General features: G+C 42.2%; 1 protein-coding gene across 8 annotated transcripts in view; it reads left to right on the plus strand.

The window, feature by feature from the left end:
* The first annotated feature begins 2,612 nt into the window (after window positions 1-2,612).
* GNB1 (G protein subunit beta 1) overlaps window positions 2,613-13,259 on the plus strand; it is a 36,904-nt gene continuing 26,257 nt past the window's right edge. For 4 of the 8 annotated variants that reach the window (XM_030963605.1, XM_030963604.1, XM_030963603.1 and 1 more), the window contains exon 1: window positions 2,795-3,129. The gene's annotated coding sequence lies outside the window, so the exon portion shown is untranslated. Of the gene's footprint in view, window positions 2,719-2,794; window positions 3,130-3,317; window positions 3,389-3,493; window positions 3,794-13,259 lie in introns of those variants that run through there. The other 4 variants (XM_030963609.1, XM_030963608.1, XM_030963610.1 and 1 more) reach the window with 4 other exon arrangements.

The following is a 13,259-nucleotide window of genomic DNA, read 5'->3' on the forward strand; positions in this document are numbered from 1 at the left end:
GGTTTTAAAAATTAGAATGCATAAAAAGTTAGAATGCTGCAAAAAAAAAAAAAGAGATTCTTAGGAGGGGATAAGATCTGAATGTGTATTTTATTTCAAAAAAAACAAACCATGTTTAGTTATTAGAATTGCACTGCTGGTAAAATCATGTAAGAGAAATCTAAGGAGGAAAAGCAGGATCTGTATGATAAGAGTGTGCAATAGGAAAAAGCATGCATTAGTTTAAAATGACATCAGTTATAATTATGTAATTTATGATATAATTAATTGACAGTGCAACTGTTCTAGTCCAATAACAAAATCTCAATGCAGCTATTTTCTCAAAGAAGCAAAATGTGATTTACTATCTGCTATCAATCTCAGAACGTTATTTTTGTTCATTACACAGATTTTTTTTCTGTATGATCCAGTGCTAGCTGAAAATTTTCCACAAAATCTCATAAGATTGAGAATTTTTTCTTTGTAAAACAGGGACTTTTTTTTTTTAACCTTTTATGTATGGTACCTTTTTTGCCTAATGTATTAAGTGGTTATTCTTTTCCACATAAATGGAATATTCCCATCAGGATATTTTAATCTCTGCCAAGTCAAAAAACAATCTGTAACTAAAAAAATTTTTAAAAAACCAACATGCAACTTGCCTACTATAAATCTCACTTAGATTTAATAACTAAAATATTGTGTTTAACTGCTTTTGAAATGTGTAGGCAACTTTGCAAATATCTAATAAACTTGTGGTGTTTCTTAAGCACTTAGATTTAATCAGTATTTTCCAGATGGGGATGCTGGATGGATCTCTAGCCTCAAGAACATTGACATCCCCATCTGCACCCAATGTGGTTCCACAGATTTTAACAGGATAATTCCTGTCCACATTTCAGGGGTGGAACAGAAATTTCCCCATGGTTACTGGAAAGAATATTAGCAATTTGGGACAGTAATTGGAGAATAATTTATTTTCATTTCAGTAAATTTCTTATTTTGTTATTTGTAAATCACAAAGTGATGAATTAAAGGGTTAGTGCATCATAAAAGTTATTTAAAAACAAACATTTGATCATTATAAATCAAAGGCTTAACCGCACCAGGATCTAATAGTTTTTCATAGCAGACAAGCTGAATAATAGCCAATCCACTTTCCTACAGTTTAAATGGCAGACCTGCTCTTTCTTTTACTAATTAAAGGTAACCACACCTCCCTTCAGAAGGCATGACAGAAGGAACACTGCTTTAAATTCTAGGGAAGCAAGAATCTACTGGGGGAAGAGTTAGCAGAAGAAATATTGCCCTCATTAATCTTTTTTTGGTTGTTTTTTTGTTGTGTTTGTGGGGTTTTGTGTGTTGTGGGGTCTTTTGTTTATTTTATTACAGTGTATTCATGCTGGATAGGTTTTAATTGAAAATTGGCTATAATGCTGTGGTTGTTTTACTTTTACTATAAACCTGTTTTGGTTGCCAAGTAACCTCACCTTTTAGCAAGGCATAAACAAATATTTGGGAAAAACCCCAGATTTAGACCTGTGATTGGAGGAAAAGTGACACAATAGTGTATCTCTACTCACTTTTCAACATTAGGGTTTCAGTATGAGTTCTGGTGGGAAATTATTCCATTTTGGTGACAAGTCTCCTGCCTGGTTTATGTGAGGTCCCATCTGCAAGACAGAAATTACAAATTTTATGCTTATTATTTTTTGCCTACTTTCTCTTTCATGCAAACCCTTCCAGAACAGTGATGGATGCTGTGAGAACATGAAAAGAATGCTCTGGAAACTTTGGCTGTGTGAGTACCTTTATAAGCAAAGCTGGAAAGAAGTTCTAAGCTACAGAATTGCTGTTTGTCAAGTTCCTGAGGGAAAGATCACTGAATCCCAGATTTGTGAGGGTTGGAAAGGCTCTCTGGAGATCACCCTGGCCGAGGCAGGGTCACCTGGAGCCGATGAAATAGGAATAGTGTCAGATTATGTTTGGGATGGCTCCAGAAAGGGACACTCCACACACAGCTGCTCCCTGCCACCCCCATGGAAAGGAACTCTTCCTCACGCTGAGGAGGAACTTCTGGTTCAGTTTACAGCCATTGCTCCCCGTCCTGTGGCTGGGCACCGCTGAGGAGCCTGGCACCATGCCCTGACACCCCTCAGAGACATTTTTATTCATTAATGAGATCCCTCCTCAGTCTTCCCAGACTAACCAGGCCCAGCTCCCGCAGTCTCTCCTCATACGATGATATGAAGATATTTATCGCTTGCCAGCCTCTTGTGAGCAGCATTTTAAGGCCTGTGGCCTCTCCCACCCTTTCCCGCTCGGCAGCCCGGAGCACTCCCATTTAACGCGGTGTGGAGGCTCTGCCTCTCCCAGCCCTGAGCTTAAACACCATTTGTGGCTTCAGTTTTGTGCCTTTTTGTTCCCATGAGGCTCTTTCAGACTTGTTTTCGGCCTGCAGGGCCGGCGGGGCGGCTGCGATCCCCCCGCCTGCTGCCCGCCCTCGCCCTTTGTTCGCTGAGGGGAGGGAGCGCGCGGGAGCGCGGGCGGGAGGCGGGAAGCGCGCGGCCGCCGCCAGCGTAAGGGGCCGAAGGGCGTTGCCCGCGCGGGAGCGCGCACCGCGAGGCTCCCGGCCGCGCGCACCGCCCGCCCTCCCTCCCGGCCGCGCTGGGCGGGTGCCCGGTGGAGGCGGCGGAGCCTCCGGTGAGGCTCGCGGCGGCCGGGGCGGCGGAGCCTCCGGTGAGGGTCGGCGGGGAGCGGCGGGGCCGCGCGGGGCGGCGGGCCGGGGCGGGGTGGGAGCCGAGCCGGGGTTTCCCGGGCGGGCAGCACGGGCGGGGCGGAGGGAGGAGGGGAAGGAGGGAGGTTCGCCGCGCCCAGGCTGCCGCTGCCCGATGGCTGCGGGGAGCTGAGCGGGCTGAGGAGGAGTCGAGACCCAGCGACACCCCCTCCCCCGCGGATCCCTCCTTCCCGCTCGGCTCTGCCGCCTTCCCCGGGACCCGCCGGGCGCATCGCGGGCGGCTCCCCCGCTCCTCCTCCGCCGCCTCCTCCTCCTCCTCCGCCCCCCTTCCCTCCCCAGGCCGGCGGGACGCGGGCAGGACCGCGGGCGGCGGACGGACCGGCCCGGTTCATGAGCAGCGGCCGGGAGGGCAGGTAACCGTGTGAGGGGTGCGGGGAGGGCTGGGGTCCCTCAGAACGCGTTTCCCGCCCGCCGAGCCCCGGCCGGCCCCACCCCGGGGCCATCTTCCCTCGGCTCCCCCTCAGCCCCGCTCCTTCCCCTCCCCCGCGCTTCCTCCTCCTGCCGCACTTCTCCTTTCCCTCTCCTTTCCTCCCTTGTCCTCCCCTTCCGCCGCCGCACCGGGGGCCTCCCGGGCCGCTGCCTCCTCATCGCCCCCGTTCTCGGCGACCCCCGGTATGGCGGGGTTGGAAATAGCCCCCCTCCCCCGCGCTTCCCACCTCCTCGGGGCTCCAGCTTCCCCTAAAAAAGAAGTGTGTTTGTAGCTGGAGGAGGAGGGGAAAAAGGTGGGGGTGGGACTGATTCCCTCTCGAAGGCTTCCAGGCGAAAAGGGAGGAGACCTCGGATCTTGCGGGGTTCCATTTTTAATTATAATTACGCTGTAGTGGTCCCTGCTAGACGCTTTTGGGGTCTTGTCTTAAGCCACAAAAGGCGAGTTCCCCCAGCGATCCAGCCGGCAGAGGGAATATTTGGAGAGAAATTCAAGGGGAAGGAGAAAAAAAAAAAAAAAAAAAAAGCAATGGTGTGGCTGCTGTAATGGTGGAAAACTGATTAAGAGGAGCCGGGGGTGAGACAAACAGGGTAAGGCTGCTTCCAGCACCCCCGGGCAGCCGAGGGCTCGCAGATGGGGCTCATGCTGGGCGTGCTGGGCGAGGGAGGGGTAGGGAAGGTTTTGTTCTCGTTAGAACCGGAACCGAGGATGGATTCAAACCGCATATTTGTTCCCCCATGTATTACGGTGCTGCATATTTTTGTGTGCCCGTAGCAGCGATAACGAAGATCATGGAGGGTGTTTGCTACAATAGAAAGATGGAGTTTTCTCCTTGGAAATGTTGTTTAAAATATTGCTTCAATTCTGAGCTTTTTATCGAAAGGATTTCAGCGTTATTTTTTTTTTTAATCCATGCAAGGGATATTGAACGTGTAGGGTTTTTAATCCTACAGCTTTGTAGGGAACGAGGATGTGTAAAAGCCTTGCATGTAAATATGAAAGAGATAAAGCGTTTTATTAACAAAAAAATCTTGTCCAGAAGAAAATCAGAATGATGTAGAGGTTGTTGTAAGATGTCAATTTATCATTCCTGAAGATGAACTGAAATTTTAACGAATGTGATATTTCATTATTCTCGAACAAAGTCATGGCTGGGACTCGTTTTAAAGCAGGCATCCTTTCTAGGATGTGCCGACTGCCACGTTATTATGTATTGTCTCCACAGGAGGAAATAGGAGGAAAGCACTGTAAATGTAAGGCTTAAGTGATTATTGAAACAGCTTTTGAGAATAGTTGGCTCAACTTGGGGAGGCGATTTAAGACTGAAAAATTAAACGTTTTGCTGCTGTAGGATATCTGCACCTAATCGTGAGACATTTATCCCATGTTTTAAGCTGATGTGGACACGCGGATGTGAATCAAGACAAAATGCTGTCGATGTGTATGTGAAATACGTGTGAGGAAATGAAGATAATATGTTAATACCTAAATCCGTCGCTAAATGTGATAGATCAGAGTTTATTTCTCTCCCTTGTGCTTGAGGAGAGGAGAAGGAGAAGGGGTGATAATAGTGTAGTTGTTTTGGTGGCTGCAGATTAGCCAGGGTGTCTGTTTGATTTTCTTTTTGCTGTGAATGAATGGATCTCTCTGTGCCTGGGCCCAGTAGCTGCAACAAGATGGCGTTTGCAGCAAGGCAGCTCTCATTTTTCAACTCCTCCTCACCCCAGCTTTGCCAAACTAGATCTTATTTCGTAATTGTGTTTTAGATTTACTTTCTCATTCTCTTTGCTTTCTTCTCTTCTGGGGTGGGGGTAGGAGGAGCGTTTGGAAGATTGCTGTGAGAAATCTGTGGGTTTTTTTTTTTCGTTAATTTTTGTGAGCTCCTCCAGATAGGAACTAGGTGGGAGGAGTAAATAGTTTTATTGAAATGTTCACATAGGCTCTTAACTGAATAAAGGGGTGACACAATTTTCGTTTTTACCTTGCAGTGCCTGCTTAACACCACCAAAATGTCCCTGGCTTTTATGAAGCCTGTTGCTAAAAACCAGTTTTTAAACGTAGAGCACAGGTACACAAAGGCTGCCGGGCCATGGGTCTCTGCTGCCAGGTAATCTCAGATCAGAGCCTGTGCACACAGGTGTCTTTCTGTGACACAGGAGTCTCCTGCCTGCTTCAGAACACTCCCAGTTTGTGGAGGGTTTAAGGCTGCTGCTGACCCAGAATTACTGCCATCCTCTGGATAACTGTTCTTTTAATGGGCAGGAATAAGAAAGGCTGGGGGGGTGTTAAAACAGCTCTGAGTACTGTTTCAAAATAACACTGCAAATATCTAAAGCCTTTTATGTGTGGTTTTTAGTATCTTTTGAGAAAAATGGACTTTTGATTTGCAGCTCCTGTGATATTTCACCATAGTACCAAACACCTTAACTTCAGTAGCCTAAATAAAATAGCTTGGTTAATATTTGATATACTGGAGTCAGGCTTAAAACAATACACTTCCCAGCAAGAAAAATAAGGAATGCTTGTTATGTCTCCTGTATTCAAGTGACCTCCAAACCTTTGATATTATCAAACATTTTACTACTGTTTATCTATTACTTAATGTATAATCAGTTGTTTGTTAGTTTATTGGAGTAACCCAGCTGTAGCTCATGCAGAAGGAAGCTGGGAACAGCAGAGCTGATTTTCAGTTGAGGCTTGCAGTGCTGGTGGTTTTTTTAATTAAAAAAAACCAACTGAAATTAGGTGAGTGCATTTTCTTCCTCTGGTGTTTCAAGAATATTTTTTAAAATTAAGAATACTGTCTAATAAACTGTTAGTTCCATTGATGTTAATGTCCTGTTAACCCTTAAATTACTTTTGCAATTTTTTTGTTACTACTACTTTGGCCCTTTAGTACAGGATCAGGAAGGAGCAGAGTGAAGTGAGATTCTGTTTTGGGTAAAATAAATTACATTTATCCTTGTTGAGTCCTTGCAGCTGCTAAGTCAGTACGTAGCAGGCATCCTAGCATGAAATCTTTGACAACATGGTAAATTAAAATTCCGCAGGAAATCTTAGCAGAACAGTTTTTTAAATCACCTCTGTGCCTCATGGAAATGTGGAGATGCTGTATTTGGACTTAATGGGAATTCTTGTGCAAGTAATCAATGAAGTTCTGTATAATCAGGGGGTGGATAGAATTTTGTGTAGCATTATTCTTAATATCATCCCAGAAGAAACCCTCCACAGCTATTAAAAATTTTAAAACTTGAACCATTAAACTAATTTATTTAGAATAAGAAAACCCTTCAACTAATGCAATTCTAAAGCCCTTTAATTATAGTGGAAATATATATTGTGTTTGTAGGATGCCTTTTCCTGGAATGAAGCAAGATGTTGGCTGCACTGTGTAACTTCCTGGTGCTTTGGAGGCTTCCATTTGGTCATGTGGAAAACAACTAAACTGCTTCTTCTTAAATAGTAACTTAGTTATGATTTCTCAATCCCTGTGAAACCAGATGCCAATTCATCTGAAACTTTTGTTGTTTTTGTAGATTCCTACCAGGCCTGGAGCTGTGGTTGGGGATGTTAAGCAAGTGTTGGGTTCAGCTGGTTTTATAGTTACTGCAATAAAAAATTGGAGTTGTTAGTGCTCTGTGAAACCAGCAGTAGATTTGTCTCCTCCACTCCGGGCTCAGCTCATGTTCTAGGCGCTGAATTGGATTAAATTCTTACTGTCCATGGATTTTGGCTCTCAGCATTAGTGGATTGGTAATTGATATTCTCAATTTTAATATCCAGTTTTAGCCATATGGCACACCGTATTGTCTCAGCAATTGCATTTAGCGCTGCTGTGTTATGAGCAGGTTGAAATGGGAAATTGGCCATTCCAGTTGTTGAATTACCCTTAGGTGAGTTGTCCTTGGAGTCTCTAATGCCTGTAGTCATGGCAGAATTTTTAAATGGGGTCTTTTTTAATACAGAATTTTACTGGTTATGTGGCAAAAAAAAAAAAAACATAACCTTGAAAGCAGCTTGCTTGCATTAATGAAATGTTTTTTAAGCATGTGACTGAAGATAAAATGGACATTTTTTGAAGGGAGTCTCTTGGTTGCTTCATGTGCAAACTGAAAATGAAAAGAATACATATTCCATTCAAAATGTTTTTTTTCTCCCCACTGATAAAGTTGGAACTAGCATTAGCCAAGGTCATGATAAAAAACAAAAATACCCCCAAGCCCCTATGTTTCTATTTAACATAGTGTCTCAATTTATTATTTCTTCCCAGGGTGTCCAGTGTGCTGGGGATTTTGTGAGTGTGGATTTGTTTTTCACCAAACAGAAATATATGCAGAATCCATAGATACTTGAGCCAACTGGTAGTTGAGCAGAACGTTAAGAGGTTTTTAAAAGCTTGGAGCTGGCTATGAGCAGTACCTTGACTTGAGATGCCAAAATAATCAATGTAAATTCCCGTGCAAGGCTTCCTAGTACCAAAATAAGGAAGCTCCAAGATAAGTTTTTAGGCAGAATACTGCAGTTTTATTAAAATAGTAGAGGATTTCTGAGTAGAGAGAAAGGAGATGGTTAGCCTTGGAATAGAAATACACATTTAAAAATAATTTTGTGGACATAAAAATCAGATCTTCCTGGCCTCTTTTTTTAACAGCTGACCTTCTAAAATGAGTTCTTTGCAATTAATATCTTGTAAGAGTATTCATTTGTATTAACTACAAATGAATTAATATATTAATACTTGTCCACTGCATTTATTGGAATGATGTAGAATATGTTATAATTTGTTAGTCTCTTGAAATATAATGGAATATTTCTGGCTGTCTGGAGGGTTTGAGTGTACTGGTTTCAGGGGGTGATGTTTCCCTTGCCCAGTATATTCTTAGAAATGCAGGAATTTTCTGTCTTGAACCCAGCTAGGGAGTACTGACAATATTCATGGGTGCCATCTGGAAGCAGCCAAGATGTGGTGTCTCTTGCTATCTATATCTTACTCTCACTTTTAGTGGGGGTGCTGGAATTAGATGCCTACATGGGAATTTTTTTTTATGTGTTAGCCAAAAAAAAATTTTTTTGGGGACGTTATGGAAGTGTAATTTGTAAGGAGCCATGGAAATAATAACTTGTAAATTCTCTGCAGGATTTTTAGTGCTGGCCTAAAGTGGCAGAAAATAGAGATATATCTAGGTGTTATACATTGACCTGGTTAGTGGTATTTGGGCAATAAGGGCTTGAGAAAGCAGTTAAAAAAGCAAATGTTGAGACGTTGCTGGATTTAAGTCTTGTTTAAATCCAAGAAAGTAACTCCAGCAGGTTTAAAATTGGAATCCTTTGGAAGGTGTTGCAGACATTTTGAAGACCTGGATTTATAAATACATTCCCTTTGTCAAATATTCCATGGGAATTAAGAATTGTTGAAAACAAGGTGTTTTTGTCATAAAGGGAAGACCTCCAGTTATTTCTGCATTTGATGGGACTGAAGGGTTAAAATTTGATCTTCCTGTGCTGTGTCTGTTTTGGAATCCTAATAATGGATCAGTGAAAATGAGGCTGAAGACCTGAGGAAGGTGATCTGAGGGAGCTTAAAGGAGACAAGCTGTGAGGTAGCTCTGTCATTGAGGGTGGTAAAGACAGGCCAAATCCTGGAGTTCTTTTCACAGACCACATTTAGAACTTGATGAGGGAAAAATTAGTAGCACATCATACAGTGAAGGCAAAGAGGCTGATTAAAAATCTACTTGCCATTTTAATGGGAAATGTAATTAATTTTGTAAGTAGTTTGCCTGAAACTGCTTCATTAAAAATAAGTATATTAATTTGAGCAGGTAGAATATCAGCTTATCAAATCACTGCAATTTCTAAAGGTCTTCTGTTTAGTATAACATTCTAGATGTTATAAGGATTACTTGAATTGTGTAGACTTAAATATTTTTTCTCTGTGTTCTTACCTTGATCTGAAGAAGGTTTGCCTACAATTTCATGCCAGTTATGTTTATCATGTTTTTTTCAGATGAGAATATTTTTGATGTCTTCTTGAAAACTGCAGTAATGCCTGCCAGCACTCCCCAAAAAAAGAAAATATTAATTATCTGTAATTAGATAGATTAGATAATTTTTTGTAGCTTTATGTAACGTGGTCCTATATTCAAAGCTATGTATAGATTTTTGTCACTATTTTAAGCTTGTTCTTTTTTTTTTTCCCAGCAAAGGGGGAAAAAAAAAAGTAAAACCAAAATACTTCTCTCTGGAAACTCAGAGTTCCATCCAAACTCCTGCATGCTGTGTGTGAAAGTAGGTTTAGGGAATATTTTATCAGTTCAGATATCAGTGCTGATTTGGCTCATCCTCATTAGAAAATCAAACTGGTTTGGAGATGAGGGAATAAAGGAGAAATTTCAAGGCTTTCTGTGTGACTTTGAGACAGGCAGCTGTGGGTGTTGGCCTTCACTGACAGGAAAGGATGCCTTGTCTTCTGTTACAGTAACCTTAATTACAGCAGCTGATGGCAGTTATTTTCTTTCTTAAAGAAAAAGAGTTTCTGCTGAACTGTTACAGGTGAGCTGTTCCTTCTGTACATCTCCATTTTCTTACTGCATTTCTGGCTTTTTTGCCTGGCTTGGGTTAGGTGTAGGGAACCATCTTAAAAGTCTTCTGAGGCACATGTACTCTGTGTTTATCCTGCCATTTCAGGATTTACTAAAATCTGTCAATAAATAGAGGTTATCTAAAATTACTGGCAAAACCATGAATTATTTGACAAGCTGAGTGGGTTTTGTCTTCTTTTTGTGAAACATTAAAATTTCCTACTCTGATCTGACAGAAGAATCTTTAATTGTGAGCCTTAAAATCTGAGTTTATCTTGCATGGATACAGAAATACACATGCCCAGTAGTAATGGGGTGTTCTTTACTGTAAGGACTTTCTCACTGGCACATCTGTGCTAATATGGAATATTTTCCCAGATTTCTTTTCCTGAGGGTGGCTGGGCAGGATGTTGAGCTTACAGATGTTGTTGGAGATCACATGTCCTGTCCAGATGTGCCTTGCAAGCTTGGGGTGTTGCTGCCCTCCTGTAATCTGTGGGGAACCGGAGGAATTAAATCTCTTATATCACACAAAACACTTTGTATTCAGTCCAACTGTTTGGAGTTTTGTAGGTATTTGAGAGATTTACCACAACAAATGAGGGGTAGGAGGTGGGTCAAAGCTCCAAGGTTAAAACCATACAGAAGATGGTAGAAATGTGCCTTTTTTATTGATGTAGAGATCTTCAAAGTCAGTGCTGGGTTATCTTCAGTAGTAAAATTTGTAAGGCCAGGCAGAAGTGTTCACTCTGTCAACAGCACTGATCACAAGTCCTTGAACTTACTTCTTAGTTTGAAATATGTGCAATACTGATATTTTCTAGTAAGATCTTCGTGGTGAAACCCAGTGCAGTATGTCTGGTTTAGTCATACGTGTGAAGTTCTGTCGTGTTTAACTTTATTTAAATTATATTGGAGCTGATACATGTTGGTTAACACCAAGTGGTTCAAGGTATGTGTGGAATGTAGCAATTCTTGAATCTCAAAATAAAAAAGTAAAATTATGTTTCAATATCTAAAATCTAAAAAAAAATAGTTATAACTGCATAATACAAAACTTACTACATTTTGTTTCCAGTAAATGACACAACAGAGCTAAACGGAGCAGGCCTATGCCTGCCTCAAGATGCTGAAATCTGTTCATGGTCCTCTTGCATTTTATCATTTTGCTTCCTAAAACTCTGGAGGGTTTTGTTGTTTTTTAACAAATATGTTGGGAGGTTGGTGTGGTAATTTTCTCTGTTTGTCTAGAAAAACAAAGTAGATGTGATAGTGTGCTGAAATCTTGGAAGAAGCTGATCCTGTACTGATTGAGGAGCTGTCTTTGTTGCACATATGTTTGATATTCCTGTTGCACATTCCCTGGAGTGGCAGCACTGGAGTCAGGCTCTGTCTGTGTAACAAAGGTGGTGCCTGGACAAAGATCAGGAGCAGGCTGCCTGATGCTCATGGCACTTTAATTGTGCTGCAGGTTACCCAGTGCTGCATTTCACTGCAGCTGTCAGATATTATCTGCCCACTGCCTGGAGACTTACTGTGCAAGTTCCTTGCTGAAAATGCTGGGTAGTACTTACAGAAAATAAAACTGAACAGGAACCATTTCTTAATGAATTTAAATTTTGACAAAGTAGTGGAGTCTTCAAAAGGTGCTTGAGGTGCTGGGGAAGTGGGTTTCTGTATGTGGAAACTCAATTACCATGGGCAGTTTGGAGAGTAAGGTCAAATTGGTTGGTTTGACTTCAATTCTTCCTTCTTCTAGAGAAGAAGAAAGGAAGATATTTGGAAACTCAAATATCATGGACACTTTGGACAGTGAGGTCAAATTGCTTGGTTTGACTGCAATTCTTCCTTTCTTCTCCTAACCATGGGCAGCAGATGAGTTTCAGGAAGTACTGAAGTTCAGCATTTCAGGAAGTGCTGTGGTTTGTCCTGAGTGCCTCTGCTGCTCTGGGGTGGGGGAGCCTGTGCAGAGCTGGCTCAGGGCACAGCAGTTCTGGGTGGGGGCACCCAGAGGGGCTGGGCTGAACCTCCAGGGTCAGGCAGAGCCTCTGCAGCTCCAGGGCTCAACCAGCCTACCTGGCTGCTGCTTTGGCACCACTTTGCAGGTGTTTTTTTTCCATTAAATAGGTGGGATTGTCTTCTGATGTTTTCAGTTTTGTTTTTCTCAGTTAATTCCCTGGTGTTACTTAATTTTTTTTCTATTTATCATGTTTTCCTCTATATTTTGATCACCTAACAAGATAGATACCATCTCCAGGAATGCAACTGCTACTTAAAGATTAACAGCAGAAGTTTTCAGAGTTAATGCAGATCCCTTGGGAAGAGGAATGTCCAAGGGTGAAGCCAATATTTCCTGCTGTACCTTTGTGCTTTCTGCTGTGATCCTGGCCCTGGGCTGTGCTCTCCTATCAGCACTGAGCATTGCTGCCTTGTGTGTTCCCAAACTCCACTTCTCAGTCTAATGGACTCAAGGTCTCCTGTGTTACTCGACTTTTCAGGCTCAGCCTTGCTTTTCTTGTTCTCCTGTACCTTATTTTGTACAAACAGTACGTAGCAAAATACAGCAATTGGGAGAAATCAATGAGCTACTCAGGGCATAAATCATTGCTCTCCAAACTAATGGAGCTGCTTGCACATTGATTAAAGATGGGGCATGTTGATTTTGGGGCTGGAGAACGAAGTATTGCTCAGTCTGTTTTGGGTGAAAAGATGTGAGAAATGCCATATTTTAATCTTAGCTGAATATCTTTTATCTGCTATATGCATATAATATATTTTGTTGATTTTTAAGGTCCACTGAAATGCTTCTTATCTTCGGACTGGTGCTGGAGAGCAGCTGTTTTTCATGGTATAGCTAAACCTATTCTAACAGTGCTCTGTTAATCTCTTACTGAAGATCACTGTGCTGTTTGAACACTAAATTCTTATTTCAGTGAATTGAATGTATTCTGTTTTTTAGCTGGGGCTTGGATAAAGATCTTTTACATGGTTGTAAAGAATGAATATTTTGCTTTTAGCTGATCTCTGAGGCTTTGTACAGTCTGTGTAGCAGAGGCACAAAGGAGCAGATGGTTTGTTCCAATGTCTTAACTCCCCTATTTTTGTTGGGGCAGATGTGACAGCAGCTGTGGTGAGAAGGTAGTTATCAACTCACGTCCAGCCTGCCTCCAAGATGGGCTTACTTTTGTTGCTTCTGTTGCATTTTTCTCCTTGTTATTTTTCCTTCATAAAAGCTTAATACAGTGAAAGCTTGCTTGCTTTCTCTGAGTGCTTCTAAGGCAGAGCAGGAGGAAGAATCCCTGGTTGCTGAAGTGCTCTCTCAGGATTTGATGCTGACAGCAAAAAGCATTTTGGGTGCAACTCTTGATCCGTTTGGAGAAGCACAATTGAGGTTTGGTAGAACATGGGCTGTCTTGCTGCTCCTGGAAACACAATGTGGTTCTCATTAGTGTTCCTCGTTATTGTGCTGAGGGCC

This window comes from Camarhynchus parvulus, chromosome 21, assembly GCF_901933205.1.
Source record: "Camarhynchus parvulus chromosome 21, STF_HiC, whole genome shotgun sequence".
In the NCBI taxonomy this organism is placed as follows: domain Eukaryota; kingdom Metazoa; phylum Chordata; class Aves; order Passeriformes; family Thraupidae; genus Camarhynchus; species Camarhynchus parvulus.